A 14482-nucleotide genomic window follows, 5' to 3' on the forward strand; every position below is an offset into this window, starting at 1 on the left:
TCCCACCCACCTCAGCCAAGAGAACAAAGCAGATTCATTCACGTGCTCAGTGACACGGCTGTGACACGGCCAGGGCTGGAGCGCTGCCCTTTGCATTCAGACTTGAATTTTCCAAGGGAAACGCAACCTCCAGAAGAGCCAGCACAGGTTCTGCTGCAGACAATCTGGAGAAAAATGTTACCTCATTTGACATTTTCATCCTGCAGCTGCAATTTAATTCTTCAATCCCCACAGCAACAGTTTTCTTGTAAATTAACAGCATGAAATATATTAGGAAATTAAAGTGGCTTTTTTGGCACTTATATTTTTGTGCCTTCTTATCTTCCTGGTCTATTTTTAGAATATGAGATGTTATTGATCAAAATCTCATAGAAATGATTTATAATAGTTTATAATTACTGTATTAATGCACCAGACTGCAGCAAAATGAATGCAGGCTGTGTCTGCTGGGCTGGATTCAGCACTGTGCACTCGAGCAGCAGCAAAACCAAGCCCCAGAGCTGTGATGTGCTGGGAGAATGTCCCCATGCTGGGAGAGGCCAGGGGTGACACTGTGGAGCCTTCCCCATCCTGCTCCATTCCCAGCCCAGGGGGACTGTGGTCACTGGGGTGGGGGTGGACCAGTGCAGGCTGGAGAGGTGTGGATCACTGGCACCAAGGGAAAACACCCTGAACAATGGCAAGGTTAAACAAAATTTCTTTGAACAACTGAATCCTGCTGCAGCACAAGGAGCTGATTCATCTGGCACGGTAAGGACCAGGGCAAGGGAGCATGGCCACGCTGCAGCATCGGCAGTGCCCGTTCCTGCATCCCTGGGGAAGCTTCCTGGGGCTGGGAAGGGACCCCGGGGCAGGGCTGGGCTGTGTCTCTGTGCCTGCCCTGCCCAGCCATGCCAGGGGATGCCATCTCACACATGGACATCGCTGCCCTGACACCAGCTCTTGTCCCAGAGCTCTCAGCACGAGCAGATCCCAGCATCTGCTCTCTGGATCCCAGTCTCCCTGCGGTGCAGGACAATCTGTCCTGGCTGTGCTGCTCCCCCATCCCTTCCCCCTGCACTGGGACAGAACCATCACAAGTGGAACAGCTCCTAACACAAAGTCCTTGGTGTTCCCCTTGCTGCTGAGAGCAGGCCAGAGCGTGGGCCTGACGTGGTTTCCAACCAGCCTGTGAGGAACCACAGCTCTCAGCACAGCAGCACCTTGATGAGCTCAGGGAACCCTCTCACAGTTTGGTTCTGATGAACCACTGGGGCAGCACTGTGTTTCTCCAGATATTCCATGGTAAAGATATTATGGGATGCAACCCAAATCCAGCAGGATGGACTTGCCAAAGAGGCAAAACAGATTGCAGAGGCCACTGAATGCTCTCTGTGAGATCTACAACGTGTTGGTGGCAGATCTACAATGTGTTGTACCTCTCCTCACTGGACCCTGGGGTCATGCAGGTCATGCACAGCCTGACAGGGCCATTCTGGCATCCAGGCACCCAGAGCACTCTCATTTATGCCTTCAGGGCACACCAAAGCAAACCTGAAGCTGAGCAGCCTCCTGTCACTCCAGCATTAAGGAAGATCCAAGCAGCACAAACTCACCATTTCACATCCCATCCAGCTCCCAGACAGGCTGGAAAGCCTCCAGTGATCCAGCTGAAAGGAAAAACAGGATGTTTTCCTGCACCAGAAACCTCTGACTGACCCAAATGAGCGCTGGGAAATGGTGACAGTGACAGAGCGGATGACAGGATTGAAGGGGTTTGTCATATATTCCATGATAAAGAACTTTTTAGTATATTTAGCATTTTACTGCACCAAATTGGAGAGGGAGCACAATTTGATCCATGCTTTAATCCCAAGGGCTGGCCTTCCTTCTCAGCACCATGAATTTAGTGAGACAAGTTCTCCCTCTACAGATCTTTTTGGTAGTGATAAAAACCTGCAATAACCAGCCGTGTGCCTTTGCCACCGTCCCTTGATTCCAGGCATCTGCAAAAGGTGAATACCCACAGAAAACACAAGGAAGAGACAAGTTCCTCATGATGCCATGAAAGTGGGGCCTTTTCCTTGCACCCTTTACAGAATCCAGCAGGTAAAATACCAGCACTAAGCTACCAACAGCTGCTCTGAAATTTTGGGGTGTTTTGGGTTTTTTGTTTGTTTTCCTCCCTCCAATGTGTCTCCATCCTGTTCTGAGAGCTAGAACAGCAGGAGCCCCATTCAAGGTCAGAACATTGCCAGGTGCTTATAACACTAATCTCTGCTTCAGAAAGGTACCCCTGAAGCCCAGGGAATGTTTTATCCATCAGTGGTGGCTGTCAGCATTTGACAGTGGAGCAGTCACCCCCATGGAGGGGAGATGGGCTGGGTGCTGAGGAGGTGGGAGCTGAGCAGGGGACACCGCGAGCTCGGGTCACACGCAGCCTCTTGCTGGGACACCGGCCAGGGCTCCTGATCCAGCACTTTCCAGTTCATCAGCACGTTCGGATTATTCCGACAGGAAGGATGTGCAGACAGCAGCACTTCAGGCCTAGCGCTGCTGCAACATGAGCTGTGCTCTGGGCAGGGGCAGCCAGGATGTGGGGGGCGTGGAGTGGCTGTCCCTGCTGCCATCCACCCCTGCCATCCACCCCTGCCACCCACCCCTGCCATCCCACCCCTGCCATCCCATTGCTGCCATCCACCCCTGCCATCCACCCCTGCCATCAACCCCTGCCATCCACCCCTGCCATCCCATTGCTGCCATCCACCCCTGCCATCCACCCCTGCCATCCACCCCTGCCATCCACCCCTGCCACCCACCCCTGCCACCCACCCCTGCCATCCACCCCTGCCATCCACCCCTGCCATCCACCCCTGCCATCCCATTGCTGCCATCCACCCCTGCCATCCACCCCTGCCACCCACCCCTGCCATCCACCCCTGCCATCCCATTGCTGCCATCCACCCCTGCCACCCACCCCTGCCACCCACCCCAGCCATCAACTCCTGCCACCCACCCCTGCCATCCACCCCTGCCATCCACCCCTGCCATCCCACCCCTGCCACCCACCCCTGCCACCCACCCCAGCCATCAACTCCTGCCACCCACCCCTGCCATCCACCCCTGCCATCCACCCCTGCCATCCCACCCCTGCCACCCACCCCTGCCACCCACCCCTGCCATCCCATTGCTGCCATCCACCCCTGCCACCCACCCCTGCCACCCACCCCAGCCATCAACTCCTGCCACCCACCCCTGCCATCCACCCCTGCCATCCACCCCTGCCATCCACCCCTGCCATCCCATTGCTGCCACCCACCCCTGCCATCCCACCCCTGCCATCCACCCCTGCCACCCACAGTTCCCATCCCACAAACAGTGACAGAGACTGGGCATCGCTGAGGGACAGCCCCCACACCTTTCTCTGCTCGGGATTGCCTCAGGTTGCCCAAAGGCCACGAGCTGCTGGAGCCTCTGCCTCGGGCTGTGCCCGGGACACAGGGCCAGTCCCACAGGGCAGTGGTGTCCAGCCCCACGGGGGAATCTCACCCCCAGACCTGGCAGTTCGGGCTCTGCCTCGCTGGGGATGAGGGACACGCAGAGATGCGTTCACCCAGCCCGGGGGAAGGTCAGGACAGGGCAGCAGCAGTGACACCAGGGTGGCACCGTGCCCAGACTGCTCTGGGATCGCTGTCCTCTCCTTCTGCACTCGCCTTTGGCAGGGCAGCTCTTGGCCTTGTTTCCAGCTGCAGGTCCTGTGCTGCCTCCAGTGCAGCACAGCTGCCTCCAGTGCAGCACAGCTCCTCTCCAGTGCAGCACAGCTCCTCTCCAGTGCAGCACAGCTGCTCTCCAATGCAGCACAGCTTCTCTCCAGTGCAGCACAGCTGTCCAGTGCAGCACAGCTGTGTCCAGTGCAGCACAGCTTCTCTCCAGTGCAGCACAGCTTCTCTCCAGTGCAGCACAGCTGCCTCCAGTGCAGCACAGCTTCTCTCCAGTGCAGCACAGCTCCTCTCCAGTGCAGCACAGCTCCTCTCCAGTGCAGCACAGCTGCTCTCCAATGCAGCACAGCTGTGTCCAGTGCAGCACAGCTTCTCTCCAGTGCAGCACAGCTGTGTCCAGTGCAGCACAGCTCCTCTCCAGTGCAGCACAGCTCCTCTCCAGTGCAGCACAGCTGTGTCCAGTGCACACAGCTGTGTCCAGTGCAGCACAGCTCCTCTCCAGTACAGCACAGCTGTGTCCAGTGCAGCACAGCTCCTCTCCAGTGCAGCACAGCTCCTCTCCAGTGCAGCACGGCTGCTCTCTGGGCAGGGAAAACCAAGGCAACACCAGGCAGGGTGAGAGAGGCTGCAGCCTGCCCTTGGCAGTGCTGACTCTGAGCAGTTATACCAAGAACCATTGAGACAGCTTTGATGGAGCTTAAGAAAATAAATATATTTATTAGGTAAATTCAGCCTTCCAGTGGAAAAGCAACAAGGATAGAAAGAAAGGGAAATTAAATGAACACATGTACAAAAGCTGCTCGACACCTGAATCACAGCCTGCCCATGCACAGCCCAGCTTTCTTTGTGTTTGCTCTTCTATTCTTTGGAAATAGTTTAAATTTTATTTGGTGATTTTCAGAAATCAATACAGCTGTTCATATGAAGGTTCAGTGTGTTAATAAATAAATCAGACAAAGAAAACTCAGTAATGGGCCTTCTCAGTTTCATAAATTCACCTGCCACAGACCTCTGGTTACAGTCCATCCCAATCCCAAGCACACATTCTGTAACTGGAGTTTCTTTTCAGAGGTGGCCTCAGTCCCTGGGACCCCCCTGAGATGCCTCCCTGGAAGGCTTTATGTTTTCTGAATAGAAACATGCTGCTCAAAGGTTTCCTTATAACCCTGAGCTGTTCCAAGAAGGTACTGGACTCCACTGCAGCCTGAAAGCAAAAGGAGATTTCTCTTTAAGGCTCCAGAGAACTACTGCACTAGTATATCCTGATTGGTTATTTTAATTATTATTTAGTTAATTTGATAGTGGATAAAGAAGAACCTACCAGCAGCTCTGCCTTCTGCAGCCCAGGTTTCCAAAAGCAGAAACCCCTGGATTTCCAGGCCCGTGGTGTGAGGATCTGTGCAGCTCTGAGTGACCTATGTTGTAAAGTGGGGCTGCCTGGGGGTGCCACCACAGGCAGGGATACAACAGGCTCCCCAAAATGGGGTTGCTGATACACCACCACGTTACTGTCTTTAAGGCACTTCTTCGGTAAGAGATGTTTCAATAATTCATTACCTGCCAAATTAAAAAACCCACGCTGAATTTGAGGCTGTCTTCCTCTTGTTCAGCTTTTCCACCAAAAGAGGAAAAAAAATCACTATTCTTTTAATTTCAAACACAATCAATATCAGTCTATACAGTCCAAGGTTCATTGCTTTCAGGCAACTGCTCATAAATATTCATTAGAGAATTAAAGAGCTATTAACGAGGGTAACTGTTGAGGAGCATTTTTTAACTGTCTTCCACAAGAAATGAAATTTGCATTTCTCGGTGCGGAAACCTGCAATGTGCAATGGCTCCTCGCATGACAAGAAACCACCAGGTGAGAGCTGCTGGGAAGGCAGGAACCCCCCTAGTCCTCGCACAAAGGATGGAGCAGATATCTTCAGCTATCCGGAGCTGATGAAAGCACTTCTGGTGATCCTGACTCACTTCTTCATCCTGCCCAAAAAGCGCATCCCTGGACCGCAGCGCCCGGAGCCCAGCCCCAGCAGCCTGCACCTCGGCTCCTGCACAAACCTCATCCCTTCCTGACTGATTCACCCTCATCTGCACACCACGGTCACTGCTCCAACTCCTCCAGTTAATGTCCCAGGAGGACACTCCACCCTGCCGGCTGCGGGCTGCCGAGCTCTGTGCACATTTATCAGAGCACGAGGCTGTGGCTGTGTGTGCCCGGGGTGTCCGTGTGTGCCCGGGGTGTCTGTGTGTGCCCGGGGTGTCCGTGTGTGCCCGGGGTGTCTGTGTGTACCGGGGTGTCCGTGTGTGCCCGGGGTGTCCGTGTGTGCCTGGGGTGTCCGTGTGTACCCGGGGTGTCTGTGTGTGCCTGGGGTGCCAGCTGTGTGTACCAGGGTGTCTGTGTGTACCTGGGGTGCCGGCTGTGGGCCCGGTGTGGCCCTGTGGGCCCGGTGTGGCCGTGTGGGCCCAATGTGGCCGTATGGGCCCAGGTGCCGGCTGTGGGCCCAGTGTGGCCGTGAGGGGACCGGTGTGGCTGTGTGGGCCCAGTGTGGCCCTGTGGGCCCAGTGTGGCCGTGTGGGCCTGGTGTGGCTGTGTACCTGCGGTGGCCGTGAGGGGACCGGTGTCTCTCAGCCCCAGCTGTGGCCTGGCACTGGGGGCTCTGTGTCCCCCCTTGCACACAGGGACCTTTATTATCCTCTCACAGCTGAGCTCAGGTCACCACCTGAGCCATGGCCGGGCCTCCCTGCAGCCACCCGCAGGAGCGGGGTGGGACTCCTGGGATTTTAGCTAGGAACCCAGGGAAGGCTTTTTTAGCTTAAAGCAAGGGTCTAGGTGGGGAGCAGGAGGAAAATGATCATTCTGGGGGCAGTGAAGGTGGATTAGCAGGCGGGCTGTGCCGGGGGGCTGCCAGCAGCCCCGCAAGGGAAAATCCCCATGTGCTGTTCCCGGGGCTGTGGGGCTGCTGCGCCTTCTGCAGCTGCAGAAAATGGAAATGCACAAGTGAATCCCAGGGGAGGAGCTGTTATGTGAAGCAATTATTTCTCTACCTGAAAGACAAGGCAGCAATCACCTCCTCTCGTGTCTCTTATGAAGCACAGTTCCATAATTAATATCAGTTCCTTGGTATTTGTAAAGCCAGGGTGTCAGGAAACGTGGAGCCCAGCACAGCCTGAGGCTCCCCTCAGCTGGGTCACCGTGCTACATGAGATTTTCCCCAATGGATGAGCAGTTACTGCGTTTTGCCCTGGAATTCCAAGCCCCTGTGGGTCCAAGGGGCCCACAAAATGCAGGAGTGTTCACAGCAGCCTGGAATTCATTTGTCTCCAATGGAGAATTTCTAGGGCTCTGCATAAGGAAAGAAATAGCGACAACCAACAATAGAAGAGGTGCCTTTGCTTTAGGGGTTATTTGATGCTGCAGACTGTGGCCTTGGGAAGGAGAGGGACAATGGGCTGGTGCCCAAGTTCCCACCGGTGATTTCTCCTTGCCATGTCCGAACCATCTCAGTGTGGATTGCAGGGGGAGAAACAGACCCACTGAGCCAATCCTAACTCCCAGAACTCCTGCAGGAAACTGAAGTCCCTTTCTTCTTCCATCAAATTAGCCCTAAGTTATTTTCTCCATCCTTAAAAATAGGTATATTTGAAATTGCAAAGTGACTGTGGCCAGGAGCTCTCACAATTTTCTGTAAAACCACGGCGAGCTCTGTATACACGTAGATATGCATACACATACAAACACAGCTGTTTATATGTGTGTGTGTATATATACATACATAAAAATACATATATAAGTAAGCTAAGCCAATGACTGGCAGTGGGGCTCATGCTGAGGTGTGACAGTGCCCTGTGAGTACCTGCTGCTCCACACCGGTGCCGTGCCAGCCTCGGCAGCCACGGAGCCCTGGGAAATACGGGCTGTGGATATTCCTCCCTCTCACAGAGGAGTGACAGGCAAGTACACTTCGGAAAAAATGCTGTCTCCCCTTGGTCAGGTTTTCAAAGCTTTGTGCCTCCATACTCTTGGGGTGACTCTCCCCATGAGCCTGAGTCACAGCCCTGGAACAAAGGCCAGTGGCAAACAGGATGCTGAGGGCTGGTCTGAAGTCATACAAGTTAGGAAACATTTTCTGACGTTCAGGAATGATTCATGACTTTTACATTTTTGAGTCGGACATTTTTGTTAGTCACCGGCAGGGTTGCAGTGACAGATGAGCCTCTCAGAGCCTTCAGCTCTCATTTTCACACCCAGACTTTGAAACTCAATCCCTGAATTATATGTTATGGAGCTCCTTGTTGTTCTTCTCTCTGAAGATGTTGTTAATCTGTCTGCTTTTAGCTCGCAGAAAAATCTGAGACTTGCTGTGACTTTCTCCTCTGTCCCAGGACACGGGCAGTGGCCCTTGCAGGGATGCTGAGTCAGGGCAGAGATGTGGCTCCTGCTGCTGGATGCTGTATGTTTTCTCCAGGCATTGTCCTCTTGCAGCTTTTCTCCTGCAAGTAAAGTAACTACAAAATACAAAGCTAAAAGCTGGAATTGAATTAAATCCAAGGAAAGGTAACATTCAGAGTTAGCTTGATGGAACATAAAGATTTAAAGAAATATGCATCCAGGAAGTTGAAACTGAAGACCAAGTATTTGTAAATGTGGGTCACAACTCCCTCAGTCAGCACAGGGACATCGGGAATTGGGATGGAACTGGGATGAAATGGGATGGAATCGGGACAGCCCCAGGGCCACCAGCCCCTGGCAGCATTCGAGCAGGCGGCCCCAGGCTCGGGAACATGGGCTTTTTTGTTTTGTTTGTGAAACATTTGTGCCAAGCTGTAGCCGAACTGATCCCCTTTCTTCCTGGGATAAGGGTGTGAATTGAAAGCTTTTGGGGGTGACTCATGGCAGGTGTGTTTGGCACTGCATGTTCAGTGACAGCTGTAATAGGTGGGCTCACAGGTGGGCCCTGGGGATTTCTCCTCCCTCGTGCTGCTGGGATTTGCAGAAATGGTTCATGAGTCACAGAGGTGGCAGGGAGGTGGCAGGGAGGTGGCAGCCAGGTGCAGGTGAGGTGCCAGTGGTGAAGCAGTTAAAGGGCTGGCAGTGCCAGGACACACATGCTGAACACAGCTCTGTTTCCAGGAGGGAGCAGGCAGTGCAAACACATCAGTGGTGCTTACACACATCCCCGAGGGGGAGGGGAATATCTCCATTATCAACAGTCACTTCTCCAGACAAAGGAGTCTGTTCACAGAGCCCTAATCCGCCCGTGCCCCCCACCCCGTCCATAAATGACACTTCCCAACGATCCACCTCCAGCAGCCCAAGGTTATTTCTTGTCAAGCAGGTTTTCGAGCCAGTGTGCCAGCTCTCCACATTTTCCATTACTCCACCCTTAGGTGTTACTAATACCTGACAGGGAATTACCCACACGCTCATTCCGTACCTGGGCCTGCCCAAGCGGCTCCCCGTGCCCAGCAGCACCAAGCAGCCAGAATTCCTCTGCACTGCTCAGGCATGGCCGTGTGTGCAGGAATCGGCTTCAGCCTGCTCTGCTCTGGGATTTTCCATTTCCTCCTGGCACCTCCTGCCCAGTGACCCCGCGGTGGCTCCATCTGTGTGCTGGGCTCCGCGCTGTCCGAGCCCTTCCAGGTGCTCAGAGGAGGTGGCCAGCAGCCCTTGGAGCTGGGCATGCTCTCCCTCTGTGCCAGGGGCTGCTGGTGGCTGCTTCCAGAGCTGGCTTGGCCACAGCCCTGCCCTCCGGCCAGGAAGGCAGAAAATGCAGATCAGCACCCACCAAGGCCCCAGCAGCTGGGTTTCAGCTGAACACCAGCTCCAGCCCCGCTCAGGGTGGGTTTGCAGCACCCACCAAGGCCCCAGCAGCTGGGTTTCAGCTGAACACCAGCTCCAGCCCCGCTCAGGGTGGGTTTGCAGCACCCACCAAGGCCCCAGCAGCTGGGTTTCAGCTGAACACCAGCTCCAGCCCCGCTCAGGGTGGGTTTGCAGCACCCCAATGTCTCCTGCACAGGGCAGGAGGTCAGGCCAGGATTGATTTTGCACTGCAGAGCTGCGGTGCGCAGCACGGTCCGTGTGCCTGGGCCCATGGTGGGTCCTGCCTGGAGGGGCCAGCAGTGTCCTGGAGGTGCCTGTCAGGGACAGGGATTTGTGCACGTCCCATGTGCCAGCAGTGGGAATCACGGGGCTGGGCACCGGCACAGCACCGCGCTGCCCTGTGCCTTACTGGCGCCTGCTGCCCTGCGCAGCACAGGGTTATTTTTAGACACATTTCTACATCTCTCTGTTTAATCTCTATGTGTTTAATCTGGTTTTGCACTCCCTTCTGACACCAGCAATAGGCAAAAACCCCATCAGGTTTAAAACCTCATCCCCAAACCCCAACTCCGCCCGTCAGTGACCACAGCGAGAGCAAATGCAGACACAGGGAAACTATTTATAGCTCAGATAAACAAGGCAGAGGCTTTGCTTAATGACAGGGAATGGAAGAACAGCGCTCACATACAGACCATGAATGTGCTGCCCTTGCCTGGCTCGGGAGGGCCGATGGGCTCCCGCTGTCCCTGCCAGCCCACGGGGAGGGGGACAGGGATCAGATCCCAGCAGTGTGGCTGGAAACGGGGATGTGGTGCAGCCACCCCTGGGCACTCAATGAGGGCTTGGCTGTCAAGGGCAATCCTGCTTTCACACAAATCCGAATGGGAATTCTGTCTCTGCCCCCAGACAGGCTGGAGCAGAGAGAGATGCCCTGTCCCAGCCCACAGGGTGTGATGTGCCTCAGGCAGGGGCTCAGCTGCCCAGGGTCTGCAGGGGATGCTCGGGGCATGGCTGGGGGAACAGTGCTTATCGAGAAAGGAAACCTGGACTGCTCAGACCTGTCCGTGTCACTGTGACTCTGAACAGCCCTGGACACACTGGGTGAACTAAGGCAGCTGAGGTTTCCAGGGAGAAAGGACATACAGCAAATCCATCCTAACCAAGGCTTTTCCTCAGCTCCTGTCCCGGCAGTTTGGGCTGGTCACTGGAGCCCTGCTCTGCACTGAAGTGGCCCAGCCGTGGTCAGGCCCCTGCACTGGGGGGCTGAGGTGGTGGCAGTGGGGATGGAGGGAGGGCAGTGCCCGTCCCATGGCGGTGGCTGCAGCGTGTGACACTGCACACGACATCCTCAAATGCTGCTGGCAGCATTCCTGATTGCCCTGTTGTTCCAACCTTGGGCAGCTCTAAGCCAACCCCACTCCCGTTTCCTTGGCCTGCTTGAAGGCAGCAGGAATCAGTCAGAGGGTTAATCCCTCATTCTAGGCCCAGGGAATGGGGCCATGCTAATTCTTTCCTGTAGATTTGCTAATTTGATTTTTCTTTTCCTGAGACATCAAAGCCAACCTCCAGAGGAGAGCTTCCTAATCAGCAAGGAGAAAAGGAAATCACTTATTTACTGGGAAGGATGTAGATGTACCAAAGGGAAACATTTCCATTTTCTTTTTATAGCTATGAAAAACAACTTTACACAGCAAGTCTCCTAAATTCTATTTTTATTGCAAAGAACTGGAGTTTTGGGACCCTTCCATGCAACTGTCTTGTCTCTGTACAACAACTTCAGTGAGATGAGGTGAACTGGATCTTTCTCCAAAACATTTTATGTTATGGATCAGAAGAGGAGGAAGGAGGCCAGGAGGAAATAAAGTGCTCCTGAAGAGTGCAAAGCCAACCCTTCAATCTAATCTGGGCTCTGAGTCCATCCTGCCCTTTCCACATGGCCTGTGAGCTGTTTTTGGACTCCCTGATTCCAGAGAAATCCAGGTTTAGGCCTTCAGCTGGGTGCTTATTGTAAACCCAAAGCACAGCTGTATCAATCACACAATATTTAGTGACTCATAAGAAAAACTGTGCAGGGTGAGGGGTGGCTGAGATGATAATGACTCAAGGAGTCCAGCAGGCTGGGAACAGCGCTGGGAAGCTGAAGGCCCAGCATAAGCTCAGCACCCCAAGGCTCCTGCAGGGGTGGGGGCACTGGGTGTGGGGTGTCTGTGCTGTGGGGCTGAGGCAGCACTGGGGACAGTGCAGGGCCACGCTCCATCCCCTCTGCCACCACAGGCAGTGCTGCCAGCTGGAGGCACAAGGAGCCTTTCACTGGTTGGAGCCCAAAGTGTGTTTAATTTCAGAAACTCCATGCCAGTCCCCCGGATCTGCAACAGTGGCAGTGCCAGGCTGTGAGTTTGGGTGTCACTGGTGGTAGGGACAGTGCTGTGCCCTGATGGGTGAGTTCAGATGGGCACTTGGGCAGGGCTGAGCTGGTCACCAGCCACCCTGGGAAACCTGTGGAATTCCCAGGCCTTTCTTTTATTTATCAAAGTTTATTGAAACTTGACGTGACCTGGAACTTCCTGTGTGCCTCATGAGTGTCTCTCCCCCCTCACAGTGGGGCTAAAGAAACCTGAGAGGCCAAGGAGCTGGCAGGTCTGGGGCAGCCCTTGCAGTGCCCCATCCTTTCCCAGAGGGGATTTGATGTGTCACACAGCTTGGGCCATGTTAAGCCATATTTTCCTATATATCAGTTGGATATTTTTATGGGACGGACTGTGGACAAAAGCAGTGCAGCAGATTCATTCTTTTCTTGTAACAAAACCAGTGGCTTCACTGACAGTACAACCCTCCCTGGGGAAGTACTGATCAGGCTGCCTCCTGCTCCTGGTCATCCTGTGGTGTGCCCAGCGCAGGAGAGGCTCAGGGGGATGATGATGATGATGATGTTCCCTTGGGCAGGGGCTGCACTGGGCTGTGAGGCCGTTCCCAGGCTGTAAATACCACAGAGGTGAGTGGCCAGAAATAACCCAGTTGGGTTTTTTCCTTTTTCTCTTTTCACCCTTATCCAAAAGCTGTGACCCAGCGATTCCCCTGGTCCTTAACCTGTGCCTTCCCTGAATGGGCTGTGTTTCCAAGTGAGCCTGTTACCTGAGCTGCCCATGCTGCTCCCATCCCCTGCCCACCCTGTTCCTCACAGCCTCCTCATCCTGCTGTGGACTCCTGGTGTGTGTCTGTGGCTATGCAGATAGAACTGGCCAGAGCCTGCACAGCCCCAGATGCCAGAAATGGACACATAGCTTAAATCTTCTCTGTATGTGAATTTCAAAGGGATACAACACTCTATGAAAAGAACATTTTACTACAAGTTCTAAACATACTGAGCCTTCCATTTGTATGTGGCTTCTCAATAAAAACTACTTGGTTTTCTTGTTGTTATTATTGTTGTTGTTGGTGGTGTTGTTGTTGTTGGTGTTGCTGTTGTTGTTGGTGTTGTTGCTGTTGCTGTTGTTGTTGGTGTTGTTGGTGTTGCTGTTGGTGTTGGTGTTGGTGTTGCTGTTGGTGTTGTTGGTGTTGGTGTTGCTGTTGGTGTTGGTGTTGGTGTTGCTGTTGGTGTTGTTGGTGTTGGTGTTGCTGTTGGTGTTGGTGTTGCTGTTGCTGTTGGTGTTGTTGGTGTTGGTGTTGCTGTTGGTGTTGCTGTTGCTGTTGCTGTTGGTGTTGGTGTTGGTGTTGCTGTTGCTGTTGTTGCTGTTGCTGTTGTTGTTGGTGTTGTTGGTGTTGCTGTTGGTGTTGGTGTTGCTGTTGCTGTTGCTGTTGGTGTTGCTGTTGCTGTTGGTGTTGCTGTTGGTGTTGCTGTTGGTGTTGCTGTTGCTGTTGCTGTTGGTGTTGGTGTTGGTGTTGCTGTTGCTGTTGGTGTTGGTGTTGCTGTTGGTGTTGGTGTTGGTGTTGGTGTTGGTGTTGCTGTTGCTGTTGCTGTTGGTGTTGGTGTTGCTGTTGCTGTTGCTGTTGTTGTTGGTGTTGGTGTTGCTGTTGCTGTTGGTGTTGTTGGTGTTGCTGTTGGTGTTGGTGTTGGTGTTGGTGTTGCTGTTGCTGTTGTTGGTGTTGGTGTTGCTGTTGCTGTTGGTGTTGCTGTTGCTGTTGGTGTTGTTGGTGTTGGTGTTGGTGTTGCTGTTGTTGTTGGTGTTGGTGTTGCTGTTGGTGTTGCTGTTGCTGTTGCTGTTGTTGTTGGTGTTGCTGTTGCTGTTGCTGTTGCTGTTGCTGTTGGTGTTGTTGGTGTTGGTGTTGGTGTTGCTGTTGCTGTTGCTGTTGCTGTTGGTGTTGCTGTTGTTGTTGGTGTTGGTGTTGCTGTTGCTGTTGGTGTTGTTGGTGTTGGTGTTGCTGTTGGTGTTGCTGTTGCTGTTGGTGTTGTTGGTGTTGGTGTTGCTGTTGCTGTTGGTGTTGTTGGTGTTGGTGTTGGTGTTGGTGTTGGTGTTGCTGTTGCTGTTGGTGTTGTTGGTGTTGGTGTTGGTGTTGCTGTTGCTGTTGCTGTTGCTGTTGGTGGTGTTGGTGTTGCTGTTGCTGTTGCTGTTGCTGTTGTTGTTGTCATTAGCAGCAGCACGGACGTGCAGCGTGGGGAGGCTGTGCTGGCACAGGCTGTGTCTGCCCCAGCCCTGGGGCTGCAGAGCTGGGGCTCTGCCAGGCAGGAGGGTCTGGAGCACAGTGAGCACCACAACTGCAGCACAGCCAGTGTCACATGGGTGAGCAAGCTCAGGGCTCATAAACACCAACTTCCCGTTCCTTTTGGGTTATTCTATAACGATGCAGACTCGTAGCTCGGCAGGAAGCAGATCCCAAGCTGAGTGTGTAGAGCACAGGTGTGCTCAGCAGTGGGACGGTCCCTGCAGCGTTCGGCCCAGGTGTCTGCTCTGTCTGTTTACACATCCTACCAGTATGGAAAATTAATCCTAAGGAGAGCAAACACTCCAGTCTCACATTCCTG

At 53.7% G+C, this 14482-nt stretch overlaps 1 long non-coding RNA gene across 1 annotated transcript; it reads right to left on the reverse strand.

The window, feature by feature from the left end:
* Positions 1 to 4384: 4384 nt before the first annotated feature.
* On the reverse strand, positions 4385 to 13368 carry LOC147651799 (uncharacterized). Its single transcript, XR_015289732.1, has 2 exons — positions 5020 to 13368; positions 4385 to 4902 (listed from the first exon to the last, which is right to left on the reverse strand). It is a non-coding gene; the product is annotated as an uncharacterized LOC147651799 (long non-coding RNA).
* Positions 13369 to 14482: the final 1114 nt, after the last annotated feature.

This window comes from Cyanistes caeruleus, chromosome 8 (genome assembly GCF_971803275.1).
Source record: "Cyanistes caeruleus chromosome 8, bCyaCae1.hap1.1, whole genome shotgun sequence".
In the NCBI taxonomy this organism is placed as follows: Eukaryota; Metazoa; Chordata; class Aves; order Passeriformes; family Paridae; genus Cyanistes; species Cyanistes caeruleus.